General features: G+C 46.7%; 1 long non-coding RNA gene across 1 annotated transcript in view; it reads right to left on the bottom strand.

The window, feature by feature from the left end:
• Positions 1–2445: 2445 nt before the first annotated feature.
• Positions 2446–13286, bottom strand: part of LOC139820496 (uncharacterized) — a 61560-nt gene continuing 50719 nt past the window's right edge. The window contains exon 3 of the long non-coding RNA XR_011733985.1: positions 2446–2920. This is a non-coding gene — a long non-coding RNA (uncharacterized lncRNA). The remainder of the gene's footprint in view (positions 2921–13286) is intronic.

The following is a 13286-nucleotide window of genomic DNA, read 5'->3' as shown; positions in this document are numbered from 1 at the left end:
GCCGAACCCCTCGGACGACTTTAGTGCCGGTCGCCGACGGGCGCGTCGTTCCTCGATTTTATCATCGATTCCGCCGGGCCGCGCGGGAATCGTTAAGATCGGCTTTCTGCGAGTCGGGGGATCGCGCCACGCTATATACGCGCGAACGGCGTTGTTGATCCTTTCTTTCTTTGCCAACGCGCGCGCGGCGCCTACGTCAAAAACCATAAACCCGGCTAAAGTCGAGTAGCCGAGCAATTCCGTGGCGAAAATCGGCGTCCCCTGGAACGGCGATATTCTCGGACAATAAAGTCTCGAGTTATCGCCCGACTGTCGGGCCGCGTTTATATTCGCCGGATAGAAAAATGTGCGGGCGAACGTCCTGCCTCACGTTTTATTAGCGCTTCGGCTTTTCTCCGGATAACATTGCAAACAATCATTAATATTTTACGATAAGTACGCATACAAGTGTTCTTGCCCAAAGAGAGATTTTAACAGTACTTTACGTATTGAGAAATACTGATTATGTTGTCAAGTTGTACGTGGATGTGGATGCGCAATAAAAAATGGAAAATATTAATATGTGTTCTAGAACGATTATTATTTGAAGAGATTCACCATCTCTTCCGATGTGAAACGAAGTTTCCAAAAAATCGAATTCCAATTTTCCCGCGCGTAAAATTCGAGAGATCCTAGCCGCCGCGTGAGTTTTTCCGTCCGAGTTCCATTCCGTGTTTTGCTGCTTGCCAGCCGCGCTAATTGAGCCATTAACTCCGCCCTTTAATCTTTCGGTTCTTCCCCCGACGTTCGACTTCCTCCGTTCTCGGAAGGAGAGGAGGAAGCTTCGAAAGATCCAAATCGAATCTTTATGTAGGGGAACGAGGAGCAGAGGCAAAATACTCGCGGCGTTGCTTGCCTCGTCGAAGTAAAAGCAAACCACTAATTTATAAACGATACATTACTATGAACAAAAGTGATACAGTATACAAAATTGAGCATTACAAATTGTTTAAAAGAATTATAACAATGTAGTATCTTTATATTTTATTTTGTATTACTAAAATAATATAGGCGAAAAATTTCATAAGTCGCAGACGATTAATTGCTTTTTTTTCTGATATATCGACGGTTAAATAAATTTTTTAATGTTTATTTTCCGCAACACAGATATTGTGCGTGCCCAAATTCGCACATACTTCAACTGACATCCCGTGGATCGGTGTTTATTATCTCACGCTTTGACGGTGATTCTGAACGAGAGCTAGTAAGCAAAACATTTTTATATATACAGAGAAAACACGAGTACCGGGCTATATCTTTCTCTTTATTAGATCCCACGACACGCGGGTGTGCCCCGGCTCTCGGAGATCGAGATCGGAGGCGATTCATGATTTTCTAAGCGGGCGACGACGGGGGGGGGGGGCGAGAGGGAGAGCCGCGATGTGCCGCGAGGGGCACGCCTCGGAGAAATGCGTGTGTGTCCTAAACCAACATCTTTATGGACTCGATGTTTCTTCCCAGGTCCGACTTATTACGTTGATTTATCGCTTTTGTGTGCGCTGCCGAGCCCATCTGCCCCCGTCGCGCGTTCCGTAACCCCACCGCGCCTCGCCCGCGCGCCCAAGATCTCTATAGAATATAGATCTTCGAATTCATAGAGGTCGGAAATCTCTCTTTCGAGAGGCACTCGCGGATCGAAAGGGATCGAGATATCAAAGCCCCGGAAATTCCATTGGGATTGTTAACGCCGCCCGAAGGTATATAAATTCGACCGAGTCTCAGCTAATTCGATTTCATTTTCAAGCTGTTAATAAAATCGATCGCTAAATCGTTTCAAATAATCCCTCCGATAAGTAATTTGAAATTAACTCCGCCTATTCTTTACGCGCGAGCGAAATCAATCGTTTTGCCTCGGTAGCGCGGCGCCGATTATCGTTAATGATCATCTCATCAGCGTCCGCGGAGTGTATTTCACGCCGATGCAAAACGGCGATCGATCGGCCGTCGATGTAAACAAAGTGGCCGGCGATCTTGAAACTTCTACCCTAACGGACGGGGGCGCGGAGTCGGTACCCGGGGGGGGGAGTTATCGACGAAGGGTATCTCGAAGGAATTCAATTCTCGCGTTGTGAACCGCGCCTAAAAGATATCGTGATGCGTGGTCGTGCGAATGGGCGTGCATCCGATTATCTTTGTAACTCAATCTCTCCTCTCGGAGTTGGGCCTCTCTCCTAGCTCCGGCAATCGCGATCCACTTGATTCGGCGCGTCAAAGAGAATCACGGGGTGGTGCCGTGGCGCGATTAGCGCGCGACGATAAATTACTTAGAAAAACGTTGTTTATATTTTCAAATATAACGGCGTTTCAAAACGCCGACGCACTTGCATCCGGTAATGCGTATCTCGCGTTTGGGGATATAATCTTCGGGATATCCTTTCTTCGCGACGTGCGACGAAGAAGCGCGCATGCAGGAGGAAGTAATTGAGAAATTTATCACTCACCCAATTATCGTGGATGAACAGCGAGGTCGTCTCTCTCCATCGAGATCCCCCGTCGCGACGATTCCCCGATGTTCCTTGGTCTTGTTGCAGCTACATATCCTCGACGCACTCGCGAATAACGCGGAACGGGCGAAAGTCTCACGATACTCCGCGTTAACTTGTCGACGGAAATCGATTAGACACCTCAGAACGATCGTACATTTACTCCGGTTTAACGCGACGCACTCCCGACCGGCACGAAAGTTGGAGCGAAGCGACGCGGCGACGCACCGCTATGGCGGATATACGCGCGGACACCACCGTTACGCAAATATCGTATAGGCAAGTGCGATCACCTTCCTCAATTAATCCGTCACGGTGCTCCACTCGATGCTCCTCGACGATCCTCGACACCCCGGACGCCGGATGGCGATCCACGATTCTCGTTCAACGAACAGATGCTGCAAAATATACAACGACGGGTGCGATAGAAAAGAATACTCCGGACAGTACGCGGAGGTCGCGGAGCAACTAGGCGGTGACGTCGGAACGGGGGGGGGGGGAGGTAGGCTGACTAGGCGCGCTGCGCACGGCGCGCGGGGTGTACCTAGTCAGCTTACCCCCTTGCCCCTCCTCCAACCGCACCACTCGTGTTGCCGAAAAGCTGCGCGGAAAAAAGAACATTCTTGATTTGAAAATATCTTTAGTTTGAACGTGGAAATCTTGAAATAAGATATTGTAATGCGTTAAACGAAGAAAACTTGCTTGAATGAAGTCATTTTGTATATATAGTTCAATCAAGAAAAGAAATTGAAATTCTTAAGAGAAGGTTGATAGATTGTTTTACGTATGAGTATGTAAATTGCTTTCCTTCTAATATATCGACATTTAAATAAATGTTTTAACGTTTATTTCCCGCAACACAGATTGCGTGCCTAAATTCACGCATTATACTTCAACTGATATCCCCCGTGGGTCGGTTTGACATTTTTATTTATTATTATTTAACATTTATTTTTTTCTGTGTATAGCCGACGCTCGTCTTCGAATTGTCGGAGAAACGCGTAGCATAGGTAACTATTTTCATAAATTGCGTCTCTATCATCCTATTTCCATCTAAAATTGCCGATACCGCACCTTTTCTTTTTTTATCAACGTCATATCTTTTATCTGGAGAAACCCATATTCGCAAGAATTATCGATGTAGCAACAATCGCGCGATTATCATCAATTTCCAACAGAAACGGCTCTTGTTTTTTTTTAATTATACTTTGTGATAAATATATCATCGAATAATATCGCGTTTGCTTTTATCAGGCAATCGTCGCTGTGATTGATCTTAAAATGAGCATGCGAGAATTTACGTTTAAACGAATAGTACAAATCGTAATTTGTTTCGATAGTCTTATGTATACAATTGTCGTACATAATAGCGGAGATTATTTACAGCGTCGTTACTCGCGTTAAAAGCGTGCAATCGTGATAGCTTTTCCGATACGCGTCCTTCCCACGAGCGAGTAATCTAGCGCACGTCGAGAATTATGTAAAGCAGCGGATGAGTAAACGCGAAACCGGCGCTGAAAGGCGCGGATCGCGTTTAATCCGCGCCGCTCGTAAATCAGGGAGAGCGCACGCCGCGCCGGTTACGCCACGCGTGCGATCTCGCGCCACGTGTGGAAATTATTACGTATCTGCGTGCGCGCCGAGTTCGCACCTTGCGTCCCGCACCTATGCGTGCGCGATCGCGCGCGAGTTGGAACGATTGCTCACTGGTGCGCGCTACCCACGCTTCCCCATGCGCTTCCAGAGTCTCGATAACGATTCTACGGAGGTCTTGACGATGGAAACCCGTGGCAACTTGTTACTCACGTATGCACGTTCCACGAATCTCCTCCGAGGAGATTTTCACGCGTCGTGCTCCGACACGAAACATGCGCAGCCTGATGAGCACAAGAGCGATACTTCTTTCGAGCTTGACCTAAAAACGCGGCCCGCCCACACCGGTCAACAGGCGCTTCTTTCTATACAAAAACCGAGTCTTACGTGCCGGTCGAAAAACTCATGTGTCCTCGTCCAGCGCGGACGCGTGGGACTCACATTGAGCGCCACCGGTGGATGCACTAATTAACACATCGGCGATAAATGCCGTCACAATTTTTGCGGGAGAGCCGATTGAGAGCTTGAGTGTTATTGGCTCATAAATTACGTCATGTCTCGTAACATGTCGTGGACTTTACGCGCGCATAACTGTGATCGTAGAAATTTTACCGATATACGGTTGTATATGTAGTATGATGAAATAATTAATAATGATATTTCGAAAAACGTTTAAAATATGAAAACGTTGAGATTATTTATTTAATGAGATTCCAGAGGCGCGTGAACATTTCGCATCGCGAATAAGTATATATGGCTATACTGGGCTATACATACGTATAATCGCGGAATTGTTTTAAAACCGTAGGTTTATAAATAAAATTAACGCTTCGGTAATTGTCGATTATTTTTTAGTGTTATTTAGAAAAAAAAAGAAATCGCAGGAGTCATTTTTGAAAAGAAAGTTACATATATTTTATTCATATATTGATATTAAAAAATATAAAAATGATAATTTTAGAAGAAATTTATATTCTCAGAAAGTTAACTCCCGATATTGGCGACCCTTGGGCATCTTCTATATTCGCACCTGAGTTTCCGTTCTTCGAAGAAACACGGGTGCCACGTGGGCAGAGGCCCCTCTTAATCGAAAGAGTAAACGCTTCTCTCGCGTGCAAACGAAAGATAATATCCCGCAACGTTTACCGAACGTTCGAGTGGACGTCCAAATGATCGAGAATGCTTCCTTGTGTATCAGTCTCAACTTTCACGACGGACCTACGCCGATGCGCGCCAAACGATCTCTCCTCCTTTCGCGGAGAAGCAGTTTCCACGGGCGAAAGCAGAGAATGCCCCTTTCGGAATTCTTGCTTGGGAAATTTCGCAGCCCCGACGTGTTTAATGTCCGCGCCATTGCTGGGAACGTGCCGCGTGTGCCGAATTCATCTCGCAATGTTTGCGATAGGTTCGAGAGCCGGGAGCGAACGAGGTTCCTTCGTCCACCCGAAGCCGCCCCTTGATTTTCTCGCGCGCTCGTAAAATCGATTGGCCGATTGGCTCGCCGGGCATTTCGCTCGATCGGCTCACCGCGAAACGTGATCGCATTACCCGGCCAATCCACGGCAGGTATCAAGCATTCGTTCGCTCGTACGATTCGGCCTGCTTGCCTTCGATTCGTCGACAACAAATCATTGTCGGGGGCACGCGCGATGGTTCTCCAAATGGCTCCTTCACCCTATCAGTCTTTCCTGCTGCAGGATAAAGACCGCTATAAATCATCGGGCTATTTATCAAGTTATCGAATAGTGTAAACTTTAAGAAACTGTTTTACTTCCTTATTGATCTCGCGAGTTAGCTTAATCTGTAGACAAAAATTGAGCTTGCTATACGTTCCTTTAATTGTTACATCGCGCACAGCTTAAGTGGAGTGTCCTAAAAACACATACCATGGGTCTGGAAAATACCATGTAACTTTGATAGACTGTAACTCTGGTTCAGATTAATATTTTTGGACTTGCATTTTGTTATTTTAAAGCTGTGAAATTTAGGAATATACCTGAATAGGTATTAATACCGAAAAGTTTTATTTTGTAGTTATCAAGTTAAAACTAAATATCAAAAACGGAAAATTCCGAAGAAGCAAAGTTTCATCTGGGTCTGGGCTGTGTGCCCTAGGGTTAAGAAACTACAATTATAACTTTTTATTAATTATTTTACATTTATATTGCTTTTCTTTTGAATTAAACACTGACAAGACACGCGGACTCTATTATCGGTCGCGTACAACAACGCTCGTATATGAGTACGAGTAGAAACGAGTTTTGTCGCGAATCTTCGAGACGCGTCACTCCGCGAACGCGATAGCGGACGATAACGAACGATAATGCCGCTTCGAGGCGCGCATTTGTATGAATGCAGAACCGAGCTTGCTCGGCCAAGGAATAAGAGGGACGTCCGATGTATCCCGGGTAACGACTAATGCGTCTCGCAGCGGGAACTCTCGATCGGTATGTCTTCATCCTTCTTCGCGGCAGGTGCGAGATTTGCGACGGAGAAACAGTCGGAGCACACGACGAAATAAAAGCGAAATCAAGGACGACGGAGAGGAAGGGAGAAATTTGCGTGGTGATTCCAATTAAAGGATAAAATGTCCCAAAATATATGGCGATTTTCTCAAACGTTGCGTATAGAGTAGAAAGACGACAATTTCAATGCTACATCGAAAATTCGTTCATATCGGAAAATCTTAAGTCGCTAGATTTAAATCATTCAATTTTCCATTAGACTTTCTCGAGTCTAGACCGTTCATCGGTCGGTCGTGAAAGGAAATTGAGGATTCCGTGCGCGAATATTACAAGAGAACGTTGGGAAGAAGCGAAGATATGGAGTAGGCAAGCGGAGCGGCATCAAAGATGAAGTTCGCAGAGGAGTAGCACGACCGAGTCGTTGGTACCATGCATCATCGACCTGGGACAGCTCGCTGCCCTCTCCTCGGCCTCTTCTCCACCGTGTTCCACTCCGTTTCGTTCCTCCTCGTGCCTTCTTCGGTTGGCCTCTTACCTTTAAGATCGTCCTACCGCGAATATCTACCTATCTGCTCGGCTTAACCTCTCCCAGCCCTTGGCGGCTTGCAGAAAAAAAAAATAAAGATCGCAGAGCGGCTGTTCCATGAGATCACCCGGGATCTATCGATCGATCGCACGTACGTCAAGTTGATAGGTAGATATTTGTTCTAAATAATAGCTGCAAATATATTCTTAACTCTTTACGATGATATATCATTATCGAAAAAATGCTCGCCGTTTCGGCAAAACTCGTCAATTGCTATTATAGACGTAAATAATAGTTGATATCGTAGATACGTTATTGAGGACTGAAAGACGCTCTTTTTAAATTTATCACATATTCGTAAATATTACAAAAATAGCTGACAACATGTAGTATGGATGGATGCATGTGTTTGCATATGTATTAGGTGCATTTCCCGCAGAAAGCGAACGATCGGTGATTACGAGTTCCGCGATAAATTGGAATATCTGCGGCTCGCGGATAACCGAACGAATCATTCTGACATCGATGACGCTCGCTGGTACCGATTACCAGAGAATTTAACGTGCCGACATCTAACAAAACGAACCCGCGTTCCGCCTCTACCGTCCTTATCTACCCGAGGCCCGTGGCTTCGTCCCGCTCTTGCCACGGGAATGCCGACGATAAACGGCGATCGTTTCACTCGGCCTGGCTGAGTAAACCTAGGCACAACCCTCTCCTCTCGGATAAGATCGCGGCACGGTCCCGAGTAGACGGCGGAGTTAAAGGATAATTTAGTAATTACGGCCAGATGCTTGCCCCCCGGGCAACCTCTCCACCACTCCTACGTCCGTAATCGCACTCTCGGGACGCGTGGTACGTATTCATTCCGTGCTCGTCTCAAAAATTGACGCGACGTGTATCTCGATCGACTGCGTCGACGATTTCGCGACAGAGCGACCAGATGAATTTTGTTCATCTCAATCTCTCTCACTCTCGCCATTCAGACATATTTTTTTTAAGCTTCAATTGTCAATACAAAATATTCAACGACTCGCTCGCGCGAGTTTCCGGGTTTTTTTTTCTTTGACTGCTCTGCTATTTTTGCGGAACAGTTGTCCATACAATTTATACGTGCGTGCGTTTACGTGTTCGTGCCTCGTATGTTCGTATATACGCGACCAAAGGCGGTTTTACGCGCCACGAAGATCGTGCGAGTTTACTGCACGAGTGCCTCTTTGTCCGGTGCGCGCACGCGGACGCGCGCTCCTTCGCTCGTGTGCACGTGAATTTACGTCCTGCGTCCTGCTCGCACGAAAACGTTCCGTCCTCATCCTCGTCCGATTCACGGGCGACCGTAGATGATGCATCGTCTCGTACGTCTCGATCGGGAATCCTCTCTCTCCTTCGCGCTTCCATCCCTTCGTCGACTCGTCCCTCTTTTCCTCCTGCTCCTCCTTTTCCTCCTCCTTTACCTCCTTCTCGTCGTACTCTCTCCCTCCTTCTCTTCCTCTCTCTCTTTCGCTCTTTCACTCTAGCGGCCTTAACAAACGCTGGATACAACTCAATCGTCGGTCACGATTCTCAAGGGGCTCTCACACCGAGAACGTATCTCGCTTCTAGCACGACAAATTGAATAAAACTGGGTTTCTTCTACAGTTTTATTGGCAAAATTTTCTTTATTGTTGATTTGAATCTGTTAAAAAATATATAAGATGCACGTTCTTGAAACCGATGATAACTAAATATTAATCTTAAACGGGGATAAAAATTCTGGGATCAGACATTCGTAAATTCGGAATGGCGATAGAAGTCGTCGACCGGTGAAGATCTGAACGATGACGAAGGCGAAGAAAAGGGAACACGGGATGAGCCGAGAAGAGATGCGGTCTGGCTGGCATTAGCATTAGCGCGAGTTTCCAGGGATATTAATCAGGATTAAGCGGTGCAGTCGCCGCGGCACCTGACGACCGAAAACGTTCTGCTATTTTTTTGGACGCGCCTGCTATTTAATTTTCACCGCCCACTTTCTTCGCGGACTACCGACCGTTCATTAGTCACTCAACTTATACTCGGTATATCTCGTTTTCAGCCGCTTTTGTCGTTCGGACGTCCGACTGACGAAAGGGTTAGGAAATCGCTGCACGTCGTTTCAATGGAACTCGGTTGGAAGAGAACGCGAGGATCGTTGCACCTCGCTCGCCTTTTAGGCCACCGCAGATGCGAAAGTAAACGTCAGGAATTTCCAGCGAAAACTTCTCAACTAAATTCTTCGGCTAAATTAAAGAGCTCAGCAATGTGACTTTATGATTAATTTATAATTGAACGCTCACACGCTTCGATCATCACTATACAATACAATCACCGATCTCGGCAAAATATGCTTCTTTTATCGCACGGGGTTATCGGTCACTCTCGGTTGACATTAGCCATTAAAATGATTGGCCCGCCAATAATCGAGTCGACACGACAACCGAATCCCGCGTTCCGCTTCGCGATGAGTCGAAAGTTGTCTCGAAGATAAGGCTGCACGTTAAGCTTAAGCCTTATCTATACTTACGTTTCAGCTTTATAAAAACTTCGATACAAAGTAAATTAAAAAAAAAAGACTACAAAAATGTTAGGATGCATGACACAGGCAGATGGATGTCTTTATTAATGTTCCTAGCCGATTCTTATTCTATTTTATATCTACTCTGCTATAGTTATTGAATGAATAAGCTATGGAATTCTCGATGATACGACAAGAAGTGTCTTAATTTAGAAACTTTCCTAGAAATGCAAGAAATCGGATGCACGTATCGAAGAAGCGGAGAGTCCTCGTCGTCTTAGGTGAAGCACGACGGTCGCGGACGTGCAGATGAGTTACCGTGAAGCCGGTCTAGCCGGAGTGAATTCAATGAGGGCACTGTTAGCGCGCGAGTTCATTGATATCGCTCAATTAATAAATTTAAATAACCCGACGTAATTCCGCGGCGTCTCGCCGACCGCAGAATCGAGCTTTTAGACGCGGTGCAGCGCCCGCCGATGCAACGTATGCGCGTGTGCGTGCGCGCGTCGTCTTTCTTCCCCTCATATATTCATTATTCCAATTGGAAGTCTCGGAACGCGGCGGACACTTATACTTTCGCATGCAAGATATCGCGCGAGAATGACCGTACAGCCGCACGTCAAACCGACGACCATAACTCCGTATCGCTCGGCGAAAAGAGCGGAAACGTTTACGTCGTCGATCGGCAGAATCGTACGATACCCGTACATTTTCTCTAATTAGAGATCTCGTTTCTCGCGGTTGCTCATCATGCCCGTTACGTTCTTCAAGCATAACCACGCGAGAAGCGATTTTTAAGGTAAAAAAAATCTACATTTTCGAAGTGATATCTCCAAGATTTGCAATAGAATCACATATCCGTTGCGCATTACAGTGCTCGTTAGCGCAACAGGGCCGTACATGAAGGGTAGGTGCAAACAGGTCCATTAGGCTCAATAGCGGGACATTCTTTTCGCGCGCGCGTCCGCAGCTGATGTAAATCGCTCTTAATGGGCCGCGTTAATTGAAGCTGCAGTCTGCGTCGCGGCTCGGTGGTATCAAGCCGTCTGACTTATCGCGGGAGAAATTCCATCCAGCGGATCTTTCCTTCGAGAAAGATGCTAGAGAAACGCGTTGTTCGCCTTATTTCCTTCATTGTTTTCCCTTTTGTGCAATATTTCTATCAATTCTATTTAAGTATAACGATGAGATTACAATATTGTGACGTATTACTTTGATCAGAGTAAAAATATCGATTTGAAAAACGCGACAAAACATCAAATAACTATAGCGTGTTGACAGCCCGCCATACTCTTTCACAAATTCTTTATCCACCTACTCTCCCTTGCATATAAAGCATTATAGCCGTCATCACTTAAGTCAGGGACCTCGATGAGAGCGCGCCGTTGTGCGCTACGGGGTGTCCCGAAAACTCGCGTCCATCATCTTTTCATACCCGTCATTTGCTTCTTACGCGCGCCCTGGCCGATGTCCATCCCCTGGCGGCGGAGATTAATGAGAGGCGACTCGGCCTTTAATTTTGCTTTCATTAATTCGGTAGGCCGGTGATTATATATCGAAGGGGTTACCTCGTAAAAGGGATAGCCCATAATGAAATGTGCGCCGATGGTTTTTTATCAAAGGCACACGGCTACCGCTGGTAATTAATATTTGTGTACATCGAGCACTGTGTTATTTACGCGCGCATGAAGCGGACCTACGGCTTCTGATATGTCGACAATCTGGCGCACATTGGCGAAAAGAATCCAACGGCGATCTTTCGGTATTGGCGTTATTTCTGGTACCGCAATTTTCCCGCAAGATTCACTCAAACGTCAGAATAGGTATATACGTCTCGAGAGAGTTTTACGTTACGCACTGTGAGAAATTCGTCGCGGACGAGTCGGACGCTGACTTCACGAGTTCATGGCACTCGGATAACCCTGTGACGCTGTCGCGGAGGAACGGCAAAAACGTTGAGAGCAGATGCGAGAAGAAACGCGGCGTATAGTCAGGGGCGAGATTTAAATCGCGCGAGCTGACTCGGCTCGGGCCATTAATCGCCGTCACCGCGCTAATTTTCGGCCGACCGCGCAAATACGCTCCCTCAGGTGACTTCTTGCAAGCGACACATTTCATCTTCGAAGAAAAATGACGTCTCTTCTTATTTTGTTCGTTAATCCTTCAGTATGCGGCTTTCCTTTTCTAAGAGTAGCCGAGGATAACGAGGGCATGACTATGATAAACGCGATCGCGAAACCCTTGCATTCGCGCATTGTCGCTCATCACTTTCACCCGCGTCTTTTATCAAAATTTTCACCAATATTTTTATCGCGATTTATAGATTTAATTATAGAGGGATATGATCAAGTCGATCAAACTTTAGTTCTTTTGTTCCTATATTTCTATCTCGCCTGCAGAGTTTCTCGTCTAGGAGAAATTAAGTCGTGATTAAGTGATCACCCTTCTCTTAGATCGGAGCTATCTAGATCGATCGTGTCGAAAGTTCAAAGGAAGTTGTACGCGTCGATGCGTCGCGGCTTAAGTGTCCCGCGCTGTGCTCCGGACGTGTTCCAATTATACGCGAGAAACGACCCGAAACAGGTTCCGCGGCGGAACGTACACATAATTTCCCGCCCCGATGCCAGTAAAGGAGCAGGCTACGATTTTATAAGAGCCGCGCCTTCTTAGCGCCTTTTTCTATCTTTTGCCCCCGCGCACGTTTCTCTCTTCGGGAACGACCGAGTCTTTTCCTTTTCCCACTGGAATCTGGAAGCCATGCCACGCTTCTCTCTCTCTCTCTCTCTCTCTCTCTCTCTCTCTTTCTTTTCTTCTCTTTTTATTCTATCTTACGGTTGTATTTTGTTATTCCTCCCTTTTTCTTCGGACCACTCTCCTCTTCTCTCTCTTATCGCCATTCTCCACGGCACCGCAGTCCCCGAGCGAAGTCGCACGGGCGCATAACAAGGAATCCTACGACTTTATGGCCAGTGGACGGCAGCACCGAGCTTTTATTGGTCCGCGCTTCAGCCGACTAATGGCTCTGTGGATCCAGATCCGCCGAGTGTTCACGCACAACTTCTTCACCACACAACTTCTTCATTTTACCACGTCGTTCCCGTAGCGCGCGCCCGCGTGTACGCACTTACCTACCACGATGTCACGGTTTCAGTGTCATTAGTGGTCGCGGGACAGAGATCGAGCTTGTCCGATACCACTAACATTTTTCGCAGGCGGAACAATTACACGTGTTATTTACCGCGATGATCCCATGCCACTTGCGTACTTAATAATTGTATAATGGCGAATACGTGCTCATGCAGTTGACGCGAGAATTAATTCGTGGTATTCCTCGCGAGTTAAGGGACAGTTTCCTTGGCGCGCCACCCAGTTACGCATGAACAAGAATTAATCTTTATTGTGATAACAGTGGTAACAGTGATAACAGGCGAATAAGAAATAAGAACGCGTAGAGAGCGCGAGGAGAAGGGAGGCACGAAGGGAGCCAGTAATAATAATTGACCGTTTAACGATCGCGCCGATTTCTTCCTCGTCTGGATCCCCGTGCCCGCGCCGGCCAGCGCGGAGGTCTTCCGGAGTGGTGCGGAGGGTAAAATCGGCTCTCCTCGGACGATATACGCATCCTGTGCGCGAGAATGTCGAGCGAGCAG

Source organism: Temnothorax longispinosus, chromosome 10 (assembly GCF_030848805.1).
Source record: "Temnothorax longispinosus isolate EJ_2023e chromosome 10, Tlon_JGU_v1, whole genome shotgun sequence".
NCBI classification, from domain to species: domain Eukaryota; kingdom Metazoa; phylum Arthropoda; class Insecta; order Hymenoptera; family Formicidae; genus Temnothorax; species Temnothorax longispinosus.
This window is presented reverse-complemented; position numbering and strand designations above follow the sequence as displayed.